Here is a 17,918-nt window from a genome sequence, read left to right on the forward strand (position 1 = left end):
AAATAAAAAAAACTAAATTAATATAAAATACTTTTAATGGGAACTTATTTTGTTGATCCCAGTTTTACAAATTACTTATCTATTCCCAGATTTTTAAAATTTATTTCAAGATTCATGAAGTATTTGTCTCTTTTTTTTATTTCCCAATGGTTGAGCATGAAGGAGGATCCTCACTGACTCCCTATTGATTATCAGCTCATTCCATTTCAGTCGGACACAGATTTAATTGTCTTTCTGAGTTAAGGCATTAAAGGGAGCTGAAGGATACTTGCAGAGTTCACATGAAGTTGGTGTTTTATAATAAATGACTATTGTTTTCGATGCGGAGGAGTTCTTGCCTGCCCAGATAGTCTGTCGACAGTAGAAGTCTTGAAGAGTGACATTCTTTGTTGGTTTTGCTTTGTCATGGAAGGTCATGCCATCTGTGATACTGTACTGTGATCTGTGCACGTCGCTCAGTTGTGTGTTTGCTTTCTTGTACATTATGTATAGAGACTGACAGAAGAACAGGAAAACAAAAATCTCGGTATGGATATTTTATCAATCAATTAATCAAATTTTATTTGTATAGCACATTTCAGCAGCAAGGCATTTCAAAGTGCTTTACATAATTAAATTAAAAACAGAAAGAGATTTTAAAAAACATATCAAAAACATTGGAAAGAGATTTAAAAAAAACATCATTAAAATGTAAACAGTGAGAAAGAGAAATAAAAAGCTGTAGAATTTTAGTTGAGACGCCTTCAACTGGGACTCCAACCCTTTGGACTTTAGTCAAAACGCCGTTTGACAGGACTCTAACCTCTCGGACTTTAGTCAAAACGCCGTTTGACAAGAACTCTAACCTTTCGGACTTTAGTCAAAACGCCGTTTGACAAGGACTCTAACCTTTCGGACTTTAGTCAAAACGCCATTTGACAAGGACTCTAACCTTTCAGACTTTAGTCAAAACGCCGTTTGACAAGGACTCTAACCTTTCGGAAACAGTGAGAAAGAGAAATAAAAAGAAATTTATCAATAGATAAAAAGAAAAGATAAAAACATTATAAAAACAAAGATAAGTACAGATAAAAACATTGAAGACATCAAAACTTCTTTAAAGTTGCTGTAATTGTACCCACTGTGCAGCAGTACCACTAGGAAACAAATGGCATGTTTCCTGTGGCTAAATGTTTCTGCGTATTTAATTTTGAACCTGAAAAAGAGAGAAGGTTTCATTAATCTCAAACTGTGTTTTTAATTTAAAAAAAATTATATAGACTTATCTATGCTAAATAAGTCTGTACAAATAAGCTTCGGATTGCTGCTGTCAACAAACTGACCTGACCTGACTTGAGTGACAGTTTGAAAGCACTTTGAATTGCCTTGTTGCTGAAAATGTGCTATATAAATAAAATTACCTTACCTTACCTTACACGAATCACAAAACTTTCCATTGCAGTTTCGGACAATACAAAAATTTCAATGAAGCTGAGAAACCACTTGATTTTTTTTAAATTGGTGAGTTTCCATTCACTTAGTTTGTAATTTCAAGTTGTGCAATGTTATGGCCAATTGACATGCAGCTATTCAGAACCTCTGTAGTGTCTTTGGCTCTGTGCCTGTTTCACTCTGAAATAGATAACGCTCTGAATCTGTAAATTGTGTTTTTGCAATGAACCACAGATACGGTCCTTGATAGTGTACTGCGATTAACCTGTTTCTGGCTCTCAGGACAGATGGACAAAAAACTGTGTTCGTGTGCATAGACATGTGTGATTTTGAGCATTAGTGAGCTTTTAGTCTTAGGTGGTTTGTTACAATTCCACACCCTCAATTACTAATTTTTGTCCTTTGTCAAAAATATTATTGAATATTTTCTACAATACCAAATTTGAGTTGTACATTTCAGTATTGCTATAATAAGCTGAGACACTGCTGTGTTTCAGTGAACTTAATAATACCCTTTAAGGCAATACATTTCCCTTGAAAGGTGTCCTTGAGGCTTATCAGTGGCCAAGATAAAAATAATTTTGACATATCTAATTTTACTTTCAAATGCATTGTTACAATGGACTGTGCTTACAGACATTCACCTTGTTAATAGCCATGCCTCCCATTGTTTGTTTGATAATACGTATATCTGAAACACTAATGTGGTCTGATGGATATCAGGGTGATTTAAGCTCTTTTAAAGCCCCAGGGGTTCCCTGGTTAGACTTTGCGTGTGAGCGCGTTTCATATTTGCTGCGTCTGCCCGGGTAGCTGCATGGTGTTTTATCAGAAAACTTAACATTGACTTCTGCAATTCCCTTGGACCTGAAGGTCTGGAAGAAATATTTATAGTTACCTTGCTGGTACCATGCAGTGATGGATCATTAGTCAGCTGGGTTCTGTTGATTAATCTAAATATATCTGTAATGTTGAGTCTTTTATTTCTGTTGTTGCCTCAGGCATAATGGAGATGTTCAATTGCTAGGCTTTTAAAGTAATATTTTTTGTAGTCATTTGGGCACTAACATCTCCTACAAAATTGGTCATATGTTTTGTTTGTCACCAAATTTGTTCCATTCAACTCCTTTCTTTTGATACCCCAAAATCTATCTGTTGATCACTGAATAATTCATTCATTAAGAGAGATAAATATGAATATACTTTTATTCTAACAGCCAGTTGCATCATTGCCCAGCTTTTACTCCTAATGTGAGAAAACATTTTTCTCTAGTATAAAATCTAAATTTTCAAATCAACTTGGAGTTGCTGCAATAATTTTCTATTTTTTTTCCAAAGCTTCTCTTTTGACAGCCATGTAGAAATGACAAAGATTTCCTAAAGAGCAGATTTATTCGCAAAGCATTTCCACTGCAGTGGATTTTTCCATCATAATTTTTAAGATTACCGTTCATATTCTTACTGTATTTGAATGAATTAACACAGCAAAAAAAAAAAAAAAAACTGCCAAGGGCACAAATGTAATTGCAGTGTAGGTGGTAAAGCCAAGCAAATATTGATGCATTTAGGAGCTTGGTAAAAAAAAAAAATAAATGTCTTATGCGTTTTTCATTATTTTTGAACTGCTCATTTTCCCTCCAAGTAAACAGTCATGCACAGTTATTATGTCATTGTTGGAAATGGATAATTAATCTTTGGATGATTCATAAGCTAATGTCTAAAAACTGAACCTGAGAAACACAGGCTCTAAAATGTCTCCATTGTAGTAGGGTTGTGTCATTGCAAAACAAAGAGCTTTTTGCCACTGAGGGCTGAAGGAATGCCGCAAGGTATTACGAGTAACAGTCTCAGACAGCTGAAATTAAAGTAGGAACTACAGTGATCTCCTGTTGTGCAAGAATAAGCAGAAAGGAATGTGGGTGCATTGTGGACAGCTGGGGATTTCTTCCTTAATATCTTGTGTTCCAGGTTCTTGTTCTGCAAAATCCCTGCTCTCTAGTAGATTTATCATCCAGGGCAAGGCAGCAACCCTTATCTTTTAAGAAGAGAATATTGCCATCCTTGTTAAAATATAACAATTGTTCACTGAATCATCTTAAGTGTCGAGTAAAATTTCTTTATTTTTCCCCGCATCAGTAAATACATACGCTGTGCTATTTTAGATGGTGTGAAATGCATCAAAATCTCATGTTTAAATGAGCTCAAGCCTCCCTCAATATCTAAATAATAGATTGGTATAGGTGCTAATTAGCTAAATGTGAGTGCATTAACAAATGCCAAATAGTTATTTTGATTGAATTACCTTTCAGATCACAGAAACAGGACAGAAAGGTTATCTTATTCAGCAATTTATCTTGCTAATGCATAAAAAGAAACAACAAACACATTACTGAACATATTGAATCAAGTAGGATTTGACTATTTAAATATTCCGCCCAGAAAAAAAAAAAAGAAAAAAAAAGATGCCCCTGTATGATCGGGTGGGCTGAGCTTTTGTCTTTTTCTGGCAAATGTGCACACACACACACACACACTGACGTGCACGCACACTGCCATACTCCCACATGCAGTTTCATCTTCCTTCCCTATCTCTCACTCTGGAATCGTCTTACTTCTCTCACAGGCAATCTCTCAATCCCTCTCTTTTTATTAACCTCCTCCTCTTCTGCAGCCCCCTGTCTTCAACCTGCTATCTTTTTTTCTTAGTCCTTGCTTCTTCCTCCCTTCTCTCTCTCGCAGCCGGTGTGTTTTTGACCAGCTCTCTCTGGGGGAGGATGTGCCTCTGTGGCTCTGCAGATCAGTAAAGGACATCCTCTCAGTATAATTCAAGTCAACCTCAGGCTCCTGGTGCTCCAAGACGCAGCATGTGTGACAGCTCTACAGAGACAGCCAGGAGGAACAGACCAGTCTGATCTGCGTGTACGCGTGCGCGGATTTGTAAATACGACAGAGAACCGGAAAACATGTTTAGCCAACAAAAGGAGGTCAATTTTGAGATGCGAGGACATTTTCCTGGTCCTCATGTTTTGTTTTTTTGTTTTTCACTGCTCTGAGTTCTACTGGTAGGGTTAAGAGGTACAGTGGGCATTTTGGTAAGGAATGTACGACTAATGGGTAGGGTGAGGGCAAGAGTTACTGCAAGTCAAAGATGCAATTGTTAAAATTAATAGCTGTCAATAAAATGTGCAAAAATGTGTGTGTGGGGGGTGTAGAGTGTTGGTGTTAGTCGGTGAGAGGGGATGTGTATTTTATTCAGGCATCTTTTCAACACCCCTTTGCAGTTGGTATGAGTTAATTTCACCCTGACAGCAATCAAGGCCATCTATAAATCTGTGATGAGGAGCTGCCATGTTGATTAATTTGTGTGAATGCAACTCACATTTATAGGGGAAGGTTGGTGCTACTTTATAAATCATTTCAAAAAATTTTTGTTAGTTTTTTTTTTTTTTTTTTTTTTTTTTTTTGGAAAGGTCAAAGTAGGGAATCTAAATTATCCTGAAGGCATTATTGAACACTGCCCTTTTCATGTGTGTGATGCACACAAGGGAGTTGCCTTCAAGCCACAACACGTCAGGCTCTTCACATTAATATTGCATAAGAGAACATTTAAGGCAGAGGAGCCGTTCAAGAAAAATATGCATCCTCAAGCTGTAAATATTTTTTTTTGGCATTTGCAGGTTTCATAATCTTTAAAAATGACAATCATAATTAAATAACTACAATACTATTTTTTTTTATTTAATTATTGTGATTATATATTTCACAAATATTAGTATGTAGGGTTTTTTTTCACTACTCAATTTTATTTTTTGCTGGCATTTAACTACTTTTAGACCCTCCTGAATTGTTTTCTAGTGCGAGAACGTATAAAAATAAAACCTACAACATATTGCAAACATCTGCAGTAAAGTGACTTAAGCTGATTCAGCACAAGTTAGTTTGACTGGACCTGTTCCATGTTTGCAACAATATTAACTTCATGTAAATTAATATACATGACTGGCTATTTTCTGCAGTGATTGCAAATAAATTAATACAAGTAGATAAACTAATAAAGAACTAAAATCTTAAGTTATTTGATAATAGAAACACCCTATTCTTTGAAACTAAAAAAACAATTTTCAGAGTTGATAACATGATGTCATTGACAAGAGACTGTATGGCTGACTGTTGACAGGATGTGCTGGCAGCTAAGTGAGGACACACAGAATGTGGTGTCCTCAGAAAGGGAGGTTTGGAACTGTGGCATGCTTGAAAGAACTTCACTGCTGCTTTCTCTAACCAATTTTCCATCCATTGGATAACAGGATGTATTATTCACAACTGCAGGCGCACACGCAAGCGCACATGCACACACACACCAGCAAACAAGATATAGCTGTGTTTTTGTTTTTGACCAGCTCCATTGCAAAGATCTCTAAATTCTCCTGAACAAACTAGCAGAGAGCTGAAGCTGTCATGAATGTCTGATTTAAAACCTATTACAGTAGTAGAAGTGGTGAAGACCTCCATCAGTCTTTGGCCATTGCAGCTGTTGGTTATCCTGGAAATCAAATATTACTCAAATATTCTGTATCTCACACTGAAGAAGAGATACAATGTAACTCAGGCAAAAAATGTATATACGTAAGTCATATACTTAAAACAATGATTACAAAAATGTTCAGCTTCTGATCCCCAAAACTACTGGAGGCTTATGATCCTGAATATATTTGCCATTTTATATGCAGTATCGCATAAAATGGCAAATGACAACATAAACAGAATTAACTGCTTATATGCTGCAGGGTTTTTTTATCCGTTTACATTTTTTTTCTTCTCTGTTGCAGTATAGTAGAAATATTTTAAAGATTGTCATTTTTTATTTATTTTGTTAAAAAATTACAAAAAACTTTAAAACCACAAACTTGTGAATTTGTAATCCTGTCGATGTCCTAAACCCAACTTTGGGGTCATAATTAAAACACAGTTTGACGTCAGCATTCCCTTATTGTTGCATTGTAAATTTTCCATGTGTATGACATGTGAATAATATATTGTTACAATAATTTTGCCAGAGTGACACCCTTTTTTTATCAATATGGGAATAATAAGAGTTTGGCAAAATAAGGGTTCAGTAGAGATATTGCAAATGAAAAACACCTGTAAATTACCTTTTGCAAATTGTCTTAGGATATGTTATTCTCTCCACAAGTCTGGTCTTTTTTATGTTTGATTCCCTCAAATCAATAAACCTCACAATTTAGTGAGCGGAAAGGGAGGATCAACAAAATCAATAGTATTTAAGGTGACCCTGACTGCTTGCAAAGTCCCATGAATGCTATAAAAAACACATCTACATACAGTATCTGCTTTGCTCTTTGTGGTTCGTGCTTGAAAGAGCAAGTCTTACATTATCCAGACATGTTTATGTCTTTGCACATATGTCTGCACAACAGGTTTTCATGCAATCTCTTTATGGTATCTTTCACACTCACACAGAACTAATATTGCCACCTGGTGGATAAAGCATATACTATTCAATCATCGCATAGTTTTCTTTAAAGCAACAAATCAACAATAAGGATAACCTTTCACATGGATGATGACATATTTCGCATGAAACATATGTAATGTGGCACAGTATAAAGTAAATTTTAACCAACTCTGAGCCTATGTGGACATATTAACACAAATCACCAACACAGCGTCACACTACTCCAGATGAATCTTTTGTACTTATAAGTTCAATGTTAGTTTTTTTCCACTTTACTGGTGGATATTCTCAACAAAAGTTGACCCTCGCTGGTCACGTCTGTGTGACATTCTTTTATTTTATTTGTCATAATGGTCTCTGAGTCACTTTTGACTTTCTGTTAGCTCACCTGGTAGAGTTTATGATAAATACGGCAATTATGTATAAGGTTCTTCCCATTCTCAGTTTATTTTTACCTTGAATTAACATAGAGCTACTTCCTGCTAAATGGTCACTTTAGTCTTCCATCATCATCATCATCATAATGACACTGGCTGTGTCATCATGTTAGTGGATGGTTGAATCTTGGCTGATTTTTTTTTATATTTTTCAATAAAATGACTTTGCCTTACTTTCTGCGTTTGTAGCTTATATTTTAACCTGGTTGGTATTGATTTGTTTTTGTGTAACTTGGCAGGGTGGTATAGATCTACCTGCTCATCAAAAGCTCAGCAGGTCAAAGTGGTGATGCTGTGAGGCTTAGTAGAGCCATATATAGACCAGAGTCAATGTCTGCATCTATGTTTAACAGTGGCTCAAGAATTTAAACCCCCGCTTTTCTGCAAATCACAGTATGTAGAATGCCAAGCATGGTAAAGAGTGATTTGCCATGTGTCATGGCATACTGTAGTTCTGATATTCTTGCTAATAAAGCCATTTCAAGTTGGCTTGAGTACTGATTATCCCAAAATAGTCTTTCCCTACATCTGTATTTAATTTGAGCCATGGTGCTATTGGTAGGTCAGCTAACACCATAGGCTATTTGCTTTGCTTATCAGCATCTCAATGTCCTTGTTGATTCCTTGCAAGAAAACAGACTCTCTCACCCTTCTTTTAAACTTTGCACTGCCGATATGTCCTTCATGTATCGGCAGCATTAAAGCTTGTGGGAACATAACTCCACCATTTTTTTATTCACCTGGCATCCACAATGCTGAGGTTACCACTGACATTTTAAAACGGTGATACATTGCAGATCTGTGTTGTTTGCTGTTGTCTCAACTATCTGCTTCAACTTTTTACCTAAAACTGGCAATGGACAACATTACTTGTAGCTGCTCTGGAGATGGTCCCAGTGACAACCATGTGCCTTCCTTGGGGTGTGGATAGAGAAAGTCATACCTCTACATCTTCATCATTGGACACTGAGTTCATGGTGCCATTTTATTTAGATTCTTTTTAACGATAGTAAACAGTGGTTGGTTATGACTTCAGTGTACAAGATGAAAGTCCATACACACAGGTGTGTAACTGCTCTAATCCATAAGCCATTCCCAAGCATGTTTTTTCAGTCTTTACATGTCTAAATATAAGCCACTGTCTTCTGTTTACTTTTTACAAGGTCACACAACCAGGCAACTCTTCTTCACATCTTTATTCAAAATAACAGTTTCAAACATTATCCTAAAACGCTATCTTTCAGAGCCAGGGGTCAAACTAAAGGGTTGAAGGAGCAATGTTATGTTTTTTTTTTTTAATATTGTAACATCTCATGCCGTACAATTTTGTTATACTTGCAGGCAAAGCATTATGCTATGCAGCTCACTCTTTAGTAGAATTATTGCCAGACAGACAGACATTAGTCAAAGCCATAATTTGTGTTTTCACATTAGATTTGACAGTGAAATATTCTGGATCCCAGAACTGGTTTAGCAGAACATTCCAACTTGGGCTATTTTTACTGAGCAGTTTATGTAGTGTGATATTGCGCGGCACTGTGTTTTATGTAATATCCTATGGATGTGTTTGCCAACATGCTTTTTTTCAGCCAAAACTTTCTAAACTGTACAGGAAGAGGTTGAAACTTTAGATTCTTCATACCCCAGGCTGTCCAATTACACAATCACAGTATTTTTCCTTAGTGCAGCGATGAGACAACAGAACCTAAAAGCAATTTAACAACTCAATCTATTTTTCCCCTCTTCTTCACACACCTCTCCATCTAATCATTTACTGCCTCACTGCCTTAAGATTATCTGCAGCTTTAACACCAGCAGATCAAGCTCCTACCATTTTGCTCTCTTTTCTATCTGGCATATACATATCAACTTTCAATCTCAAATAGTATGGGAGGCCGTTGTAGGCAGGAGAAGCAATTGGATCTGTGAGGTCATTTTGTCTGTGATCTGAATAATTCCTCTACATTTCTGGAGCAAAACGTAACTTCCAGTGGACACCAAACAGGACAGAAAGCTGTGAACATGCAAAAACAACAGGAAGAAAGATGCCAAGAATGTAGATACTATCACTGTTACCACTGTTCCTTTTAACCACATTTTTTGAAACTATAAGTTTTCAATATAGCTTCTTTTTAGAAATGCAAAGAATAAACTATGGTGTGACAGTTGGAAAAATGTGAACAAAAGCATGATTGTCAAGGTCAGCTCTGACAGCTTTACACAGATAACAAAACTATCCTGACACAATGGGAAAACATTTCTGAATGGATTTCTCACTGCTTCCACCAAAGAAACCAATATCTTTACTTCATTGTTTTCTCAAGTTATACTTGATTTTTTTTTTTTTTTCACAAAAACAAATCATTAAATGAGAAGCATAGCCCCGGTGACTTGTATGGAAATGTGTTCCCCCCACAACAACAATGAGAACAAAACAGTACTCACAAGCAGGAGCAATCACAGGCCCCTCCTTCGGTTTTCTTCTGTCCTCCTGTGCCGTCAGATACTGTCACCAGCTTTTGTCTCGTGCTTGACTGTAGACGCTGCTGTATGCGGAGCAGAGATGTTCGCAGCTCAAGATGGTCAAACGCAATAGAAGATGCGTCATGAGTGACATCCGAAATCTCCCTACGGTTTTACATTCTCAGACCCGGCCCCTGGAGAAACAGGAGCACAAGAGAGAGACAGAGAGAGCAAGAGAGTTGTGAGTAAGAATGGGCCTCCTCTTCCACATACAATGAAGGCATTGAAAAAAAAAATGGAACGAGCAGGATGGCAGCTGGGAGGAGACGCTGCCATACTATAACAGCCAGTGGGTCATTGTCAGCCCTGTGGAGTGTGACAGATTTCTGTGTTTGTATCTGGACAGCTGTCAGTGAAGATAAACACTGAGAGTTAGTTCTTTGCATACGTTACACACCGCCTCAGGCCTCGTTCACACCGGACTAAGACCACTCCAAGACATTATCAACCAACCAGAACTTGGATGGGTCTTTGAGGGTTCTTGGGGTGTGTCAAGAATGCAATGTTCTCCCCATTACTTGTGAGAAAAGTTAAGCATTCAACTTCAGTGGTAAGATTGTGGTGGTTCATTATTGTGGTAACAGCATATTTGAGTTCTGGGAGCAGCAGCCACGTTTAAAATAAAGTCATGGCCTCAGGCCGGCAGTTCTCTAGGTAAAGCGGCTGTCTGCAGAAAGGTGTGGCGTGCTCTCCATGGCTGTTTACCAATATCTTTAGATTGAAGTGGGAGTGGTGTCTCTGCCAAAAAAATTATAAAAATCACTATAATGTTTTTCTTATACGTTAAGTCTGAAACGGATGGCGGAGGTGCAGAAATCTCTTTCATGTATAGACAATTTTTGTAGATGGCTAGGAAACATTTTAGTTCACATGTGATACGAGCATTAGTGATAGACAGCTTTCTGAAAGAATTTTGGTAGCATCCGGGTACCCATGAATGCTAGCTAGATTAATGTGTCTTAGATTTGACGCAATCCGTCATTTGGTCATACATCCCAAATACCACAAGGCAGTCTTTACCCGCTGTGATAGAAGAATAAAGGAAAAGTGATGAGATATTTCTTTTTTGCTTTACTGCAATTTCAAAACAACAAGTACACATTTATAAATTCTTATTATAAATGTTTGGATATGTAAATATTCTTTTTAGCCTCTGACACACATGACTTGAAGTAATCTTAGGATAATCATCAAAATGCCCGTTATGTCCTAAAAACCTTACAGGCACGTCGTCAAATAGCAATGTGATAATTTATGCAGCATATCAGCTAATAATATTTGCCTTTAATGTAATGCGTATCCTCTGGCGATAACTTCATTCTAAAAAATGTCCATTTGGGAGAAATGACACAAACATACCAGCTGCAATGCACTCTCACTCCAACACAATTCCTCTGCATGACTCCCTCAGCTACCGCTCTCCATTATTGATGAGACTTCCTCTGTGGGTCTCATCTGCCACTGTGCTGGCTGCACTCGCTTGTGGGCAGCCACTGTGGATGTAGAGGGGGACCAGCTGATGCCACGCGAGGAAAACCAAAAGGGGTGCGCACATTAACAGCCTAATGACAGGATGTCATCTAGCGCTGCATGCCACATTTGTTATTGGTTTAATCTAAATTCAATGGGGTTGTCATCAAGGGGGAAAGTAATTACCTTCAAATCCACAGGGGAATGGCCTTTGTACGAGTCCAACTGAATTGTGAATACTCGACCTGAGCAGCGTGATTTAAGCATACTCTGCTGTTCGAAATCACAGGAAAGGAAGAAATCATGTGGGGAATGATTGTAGGGCAGAGCGAAGAAAAACAACTTACAAGGTCATCCTTTTGGATAAACTAAAATGTTTTATTTATCACGCCGGGTGGCAACAAAAACAGACAAAGACGAACATTTCTGCAATGTCAGCTGTCGTAAATGTATTAGGTACTATACCGACTATCAGCTCAAGGGACGCTGAGGAAGGTATCAAAAGACTAAACACCTGCTCCTCCTACATGACAGGGAGCAATATATCACTCCACCACCGATGATATTATTTCATGTTCAAAACACGGTTGGTGTAGTATCTCTATTACATCTCCCCCTCAGCTGCAGCTTTATCAGGGTGGATCCTGAATGGTTATTAAATCTGAACATAAGAGTGAGGAAACTTTGAAATGAAGGGAAAAAAAGATAACTAAAAACGGATTAAAAAACTGAAATATAAAAAAAAACAAAAACAAAAAAAAAAAACAGCAATAAATGCAGTGTGAACAAACCAGGGAATACAAATGAGAGTGTATATCAAGAATAAAAGGATTATGAAGTTTCCTGCAGGATTTTCCAATATGGAGACCTACTCCAACAAGAGTAATCCTTTTATAAGTTGGAGTAAACAACAAAAATAGGCACAGGATGTCAGGCTGTGCCACTGTTATGTACAAACCCAAAATCTCTTATGCTTTGCTTTTGTTGATGTTTTCTGCTTACATTATTTAAGGTACCAGTAGTGCAAAGAAATAATGAATGTTTTATGGTGAAATAATACCCATTAGTTCTGTCAAAGAGTTTGGATTTTGTAAATCCAAAAACTTACCAATCAAAATGTCTGTAAACCATAAACAGCATGGTGTTCAAGGCTCATTAACATCTTTATGGTATAGGAAATATAGGCTGATATCTATTTGTTATTTTGGAGTGGCAGTAATTTGTGAAGTAAATTTGCACAGAGTGTAAATTTTCCTGTGGCATTAAAATCCGCAGTGCTCCCAGAAATGCCTGATGTATTCCGAGCAGAGAAACCTCAGACAGCAGCAGCTGGCTGTAACACTGTTCAACCACTGTTCTGTCATGTTCTGCTCTGTGGCCAGACACTGAGCACGTAATCACACCAGAGCATGTGCGTGGGTGCATCCACACTTTCACACACTTTTTGAAAAGTTCACACTGTGCAGGAGGATGTGGTGTGTGTGCATGCATATTTTTTTTTTCTTGTCCGTGGGCTGACCATGTCAGTCTGTTCATCTGACATTGATGGACGAATGGACAAAGTCTGAAAATAGAGGGTTGGATAGAGGGAGCGGAACAGGTATTGACTTACTTCACACCTACTTGTAACTCTTTCGAAAAGCGGTTGACCTGTTCCACGCTTATTTTAACCAGAATTTTTTAAAATATAATTTTATGTACTTACTGTCAAAAGATTATTTTCCACAGCTACTTTGCAAAAGAAGATCATAAATGAAATAAGCAAGGCTGCAAGTATGTTGTAGTGACAGTGCCCATTTCACTCTTCAGCTGGGAGATACAGTGCTTTGCAAAAGTATGCAACACAGTATTCTACTATTAATGTGCAGTCACAATAGAGAAAAGCTGTTGTTTTAATCTTATTAGTTATTTGCATTCTCCACAAGCCAAACACAGCAGTCATGTGGCACAAGGGGCTCTGAAAAGATGAGACCAAAGGTGGATTCTTTGCCTGCAAATTCTGTGTAGAAAAAAGAACTAACTCGGTACATCACCCTAATGATACTATTTACACAGTAAAATGGGGTGGTGGTGATATCATTATGCCGTACGAAAAGAGTTGGCAAGATGGATAGAGCTAAAGTTGGGGCAGTACTGGGGGGGAAAAAGCCTGCTAAAGATTGCAAAAGACTTGAGACTTGAGTTGTAGATTTACTTCCCTATGGGACAGAGACCTTCAGATAATGGCGCTTAAGTGTTCTCTTAAAAATGCCTCCTTTTGTCCCTCATAAGGGCAAAAGAGATATGTGCCCTTGCTTTAAACCTGCTGTACACACACAAGTGTGAAGTCCTACTGTGCAGACATTGGACTGAAAACTGATAATGAGAGTTAATGGCTGAAATTGCCTTCTGCCTAGCAGTCAATTGCAACGATTTCTTGCTGAAATTATTGCAATTACAACTAGTGCTGTATTTTGAATGTATATCTAAACTCTAATTGGGTGCTTCACTCCGCTGCACACTTTACACACCTATAGCATAATCAAATCATTTTAATGCCACAAACTAACAAGAAGTAAACTTTGCCATGACGACACCATGACCTGAATAGAGAACCCATCAAACATAAGCTATTCTCTTCTAAAATGTTGAGGGCACATCGGATAATGCCCAAGATAACTGAGCTGAGCTGGTGGCCTTCTTCATTCTAAGGACATCTGTCATGGTAGAGAAAATTGCCAGGTTTTCCATGAAAGAGAATTCAGCGATGCCTCTTCAGCACGGCTCTATGATTAATTCAAGAATGTCACTCGGTGGGTAAATGCTCCTTTATTCTTGTGTTAGTGGTTAATATTAATAATGTATGGCCGGGTCTAAGTTCAACATCCGTCTTGGCAAAGTTCGACATGGAAAGGTTTCACCAGCTGTGCATGCTTGTCAACACATCCCTTCTTTCCCCCTCTGCCTCTCTTTCCACTTCAGGCTAACGACTCTATTGCTTTTCCTCCACGACTGCTCCTGGCTCCAACTCATACCCCTGATGGGAAGATGTGGGCCATCAGCAGTAATTGGAGGAGTTGTGCTGGGTGAATTTCTGTTGCAGGACGCTGCGACGTGATCGATTCGGAGAATGCTGGAGGTGGTGTGGCGGTCTGCAGACCCCCACAGCCCCATGACAGTTCAATGGAGCTCGTGCCACAGAGCGTAGAATATCCGTTTACAAGAACAATCGTCAACTGCAGGTCACCATTGAGCCCTGAGAGCTCCCAGCTATCCAGTTAAATCATAATTACCCATTTAGTCCATTATCATCTGGGAAGAGGTGCACTGAATTTAATGTTAGCATTTCATTATACTCACATTAAAGAATAAAGGAAATGTCAGAGGCTTAATGGCAATGATGTGATATAATTATCTCCAAGGTGATTTATTTGAAAGATTTCTCAATGATAATCTCTTGACACCCTCATACTTTCTGCGAGATACACAATCTAATTGCACACACACAGTGTTCAGCGGCACAATGAAATAGCATGAGATGTGACTGATGGGTGCAGCGAAGGCCTCTCTGAGCCAGGATGATTTGCATATTTGTGACAGTACACAGGCTTGTGTCTTCTCATCACAGCTTTGGAGAACAGCCTTTATTATTGTCCTCCTGTTTTTTGGGAAGGGGGTGGTTTTCTCTCAAGACTAAAACAACACTGCACTGAGCTGAGGCTGGTCGCCGGTTGTCATGGCAACACAAGGCAGCTGGGACTAGTGGTGTTTGAAAGAACAAAAAAAAAAGCTTTGGGAAAGGTTAAATCCAAAGAACAATTTATTTATACCACGCTGGTGCATTACCCTTTATCACTGCTGGGGTTTCATTACTTACTGTAAGGGACTCTTTTGACAACCCTCCCAGGAAATACCAAAATGACTTTAACAGCTTAGAAGGAGTTTATTTTCCAAGATCATTTTATTGAGAAATGCACTACAGGAGCACAACCAAACTTTAAAAAAAATAGTTGAACCAAAAACTGGTACATAATTCAAATGCAAGTCTTCCAGGAGTGGAAGAACATCCATCCATATATCCATACATACATACATATTAAATGAGCACATTATTGAGTGATTACAACATTTCTTGAGAACTTATGTTAAGCTGATTGGCCTCTACAGGCTCTAAGTACTTCAAGATTCATCATTATCTACCCTGGACTGTTGTGTATGTTCTACAATTAAGCCCACAATTATTCATACACATAGCAGAATTAGACTTAAAATGATTTTTATTGAACCAAAAATTTGAATTTGCTTGTGATGCAACATAGGTCAACGTAGACATGTCTTAAAATGTCAAGATTCAGAGAATTGTTTCCTCTTATCTACATTTTGTGAAAAAGTTGTGTGTTGAAATTCATTCCCTTCAATGATCAAGGGCATGAATGCACTGTAAAATCCAGTAATCAAACCCTTCTAATAATTGTAAGTTAATGGATGGTTTGTCTTTGGCGATGAGCTCCACAAACAAAAATCACTGCTCTTGCTAAACCTCCAACACACACAATCTTTAGAAATATGGTCTCTAAAACCCCAAACCCAGCACCTTCTCACCACAAGGCAACAGTGCTACCAACTTCATCACTGTGCAGTCTCTCTCTAAAATATTTTCCTTCAAACAGCTGATCTCACTTCAGTTTTTAAATTGAAATTAAGGTTTCTCTATTAAAAGCCCATGACTTTGTTCATAAGTACAAAAAAAAAGCATTAAAGACTTGTTTATGATAACCCTAAAATCAACCGTGGTTTCAGAACTTCCTGTTGAGACCCCTTGGGGATTCACAGCCAAAATACGGGGGAAAGTCATGGGCTTAAAGGTAATCCCCTGTAAAATCACTTTGCTTCCCCATTGCCAGACACAAACACACAAATTCAAAACTTAACACAAGTTCTGGAATATTCAGATCCCTGAGTGAGAATTTCTTGCCTGAGCAAGAGCTGTGGAGCTGTACCAGAATAACGGCAGAAGCCTGAAGGTGCTTCAGCATGAATAAGTCCATCTCTGGGGTTTTAAACACATAATAGCTGGTAGCTGTGTCCCGCAGGAACATATCACTACTCCTCAGTCTGTTTTAAATGCCGGCGGGTGGAAATTCACTTTCAGGCATTACATTTTTAAAACACCGTTGGTGAGCCAACAAAATTTACACTTGAACAATATTGAATCTGTCAATAAAATCTGCCCAGAGCTGCTGTAGAGTTGACTTTTTTCCCCTTCTGTAGTGCTTTATCCTTGGAGTGACTGATATGGAAGACTAGTGTTGATATTTGGAGTGCCATTACACTAATAGTGCATTCACTGCCAATGTGAAGCAACCACAACCTTTCTTTAGATGCCTTTCATCTTTGCAGCTGTCGCTCAACTTTCCTGGCTCATTTTCAGTATGAGTGATGGTGCAAATCATCCCACGGAAATAGTCAAGGAGGGCAGTGAGTGCTGTTGTTTGCCCCTGAAAACTCGGCCCATCATGTCTGATTTACAGCAATGCAATAGTATAAATGGGTATTGTATTGCGTAGTGTAAATGGTCAATGCCAGACACTTTAGGAAACTTTGAAGATGATAGGATGGTTCAGGACTATAGCTTTCATGGGCTGGATACTGCTGTGGCAGTGGCTGCATAAAAGGAAGTGCATGCTGACTGAAATCCTTACAACTTAGTTTCATTTGGTAAGGCTTTTCTTAGTAGTATTTTATTTAACAAATAGTCCATTTAGAATCTATGTTCATCCTGACTGAGATATTGAAGTTATATCAATGTAGTCAATGAGCACACTGTGTATGCTCACCCTCAGATTTGTGTTACTTCTCAATATTAGCAGGCCATCTTGGTTTCGGACTCAAAATTATACCCCCATCCTTGTGTGAAATACTGAAACAAAATAAAACTAATGCCTGAGGAACTTCCTGAGTTTTCTCGTTAGTAACAAAGTGTTGCCTAACTCCTTCAGGTTGCTGAATGTTTCCCTCCACCTGTGTGCACTGACTGCCTTGAACAAGGCCGTAGCTGCTGGTGCAGTCAGGCAAACAATAAGAAAATCCCTCCAGCATGCTCTCATGATTGAATTCTGCGCAAGCTGCAATTAGATCGCTCCTCAAGGAGGACTCCTTGACACCCCTAAAAGGTAATACTATACTTTGGATCTATCAACACAATCACATGGTTCATTCTCCTTGTTGTCATAATTACTGCAGCTCAGGGAAATTGAGGGGCTTTTGTTCCTGTAAAACTGGGGTTTAAAAATATCTTACAGGGAAGAGTGCCACTGGGAGAAACATGTCCTAAAAAGATCAGTGCTTCTGTGAAATATATGACAGTATCTCTTACACTTGAGCCGCTTCTCCATTTGTCAAGTCTCACGCTGACCGTTTAATGTCTGTTTCCGTTCTGGCCCAGTTTGGAGCATTTCCTCACTGTGAAGGGTGTGACTGTAGAGGGGAATATGGGTGGGCTGTTAGCGCGCAGAAGCTGTGGTTGGCTCTTCAATTATGTTGGCAGCGACACTCGGCAGTGGAGAACCTGAAGGTTGTAATTGTGATGGTCTAAGCACAGA

General features: G+C 38.4%; 1 protein-coding gene across 4 annotated transcripts in view; it reads right to left on the reverse strand.

Annotated features, from left to right (window-relative positions):
* Nucleotides 1-17,918, reverse strand: part of LOC106961579 (galactosylgalactosylxylosylprotein 3-beta-glucuronosyltransferase 1-like) — a 112,816-nt gene that overhangs the window by 55,948 nt on the left and 38,950 nt on the right. For 3 of the 4 annotated variants that reach the window (XM_015055401.1, XM_015055402.1, XM_015055399.1), the window contains exon 2: nt 9,790-10,001. The exons of the other annotated variant lie outside the window; for it this stretch is intronic. The gene's annotated coding sequence lies outside the window, so the exon portion shown is untranslated. The remainder of the gene's footprint in view (nt 1-9,789; nt 10,002-17,918) is intronic. 4 annotated transcript variants of the gene reach the window in all.

Source organism: Poecilia latipinna, unplaced genomic scaffold, assembly GCF_001443285.1.
Source record: "Poecilia latipinna isolate Pla-1442-1.1 unplaced genomic scaffold, P_latipinna-1.0 Scaffold1314, whole genome shotgun sequence".
Classification (NCBI taxonomy): domain Eukaryota; kingdom Metazoa; phylum Chordata; class Actinopteri; order Cyprinodontiformes; family Poeciliidae; genus Poecilia; species Poecilia latipinna.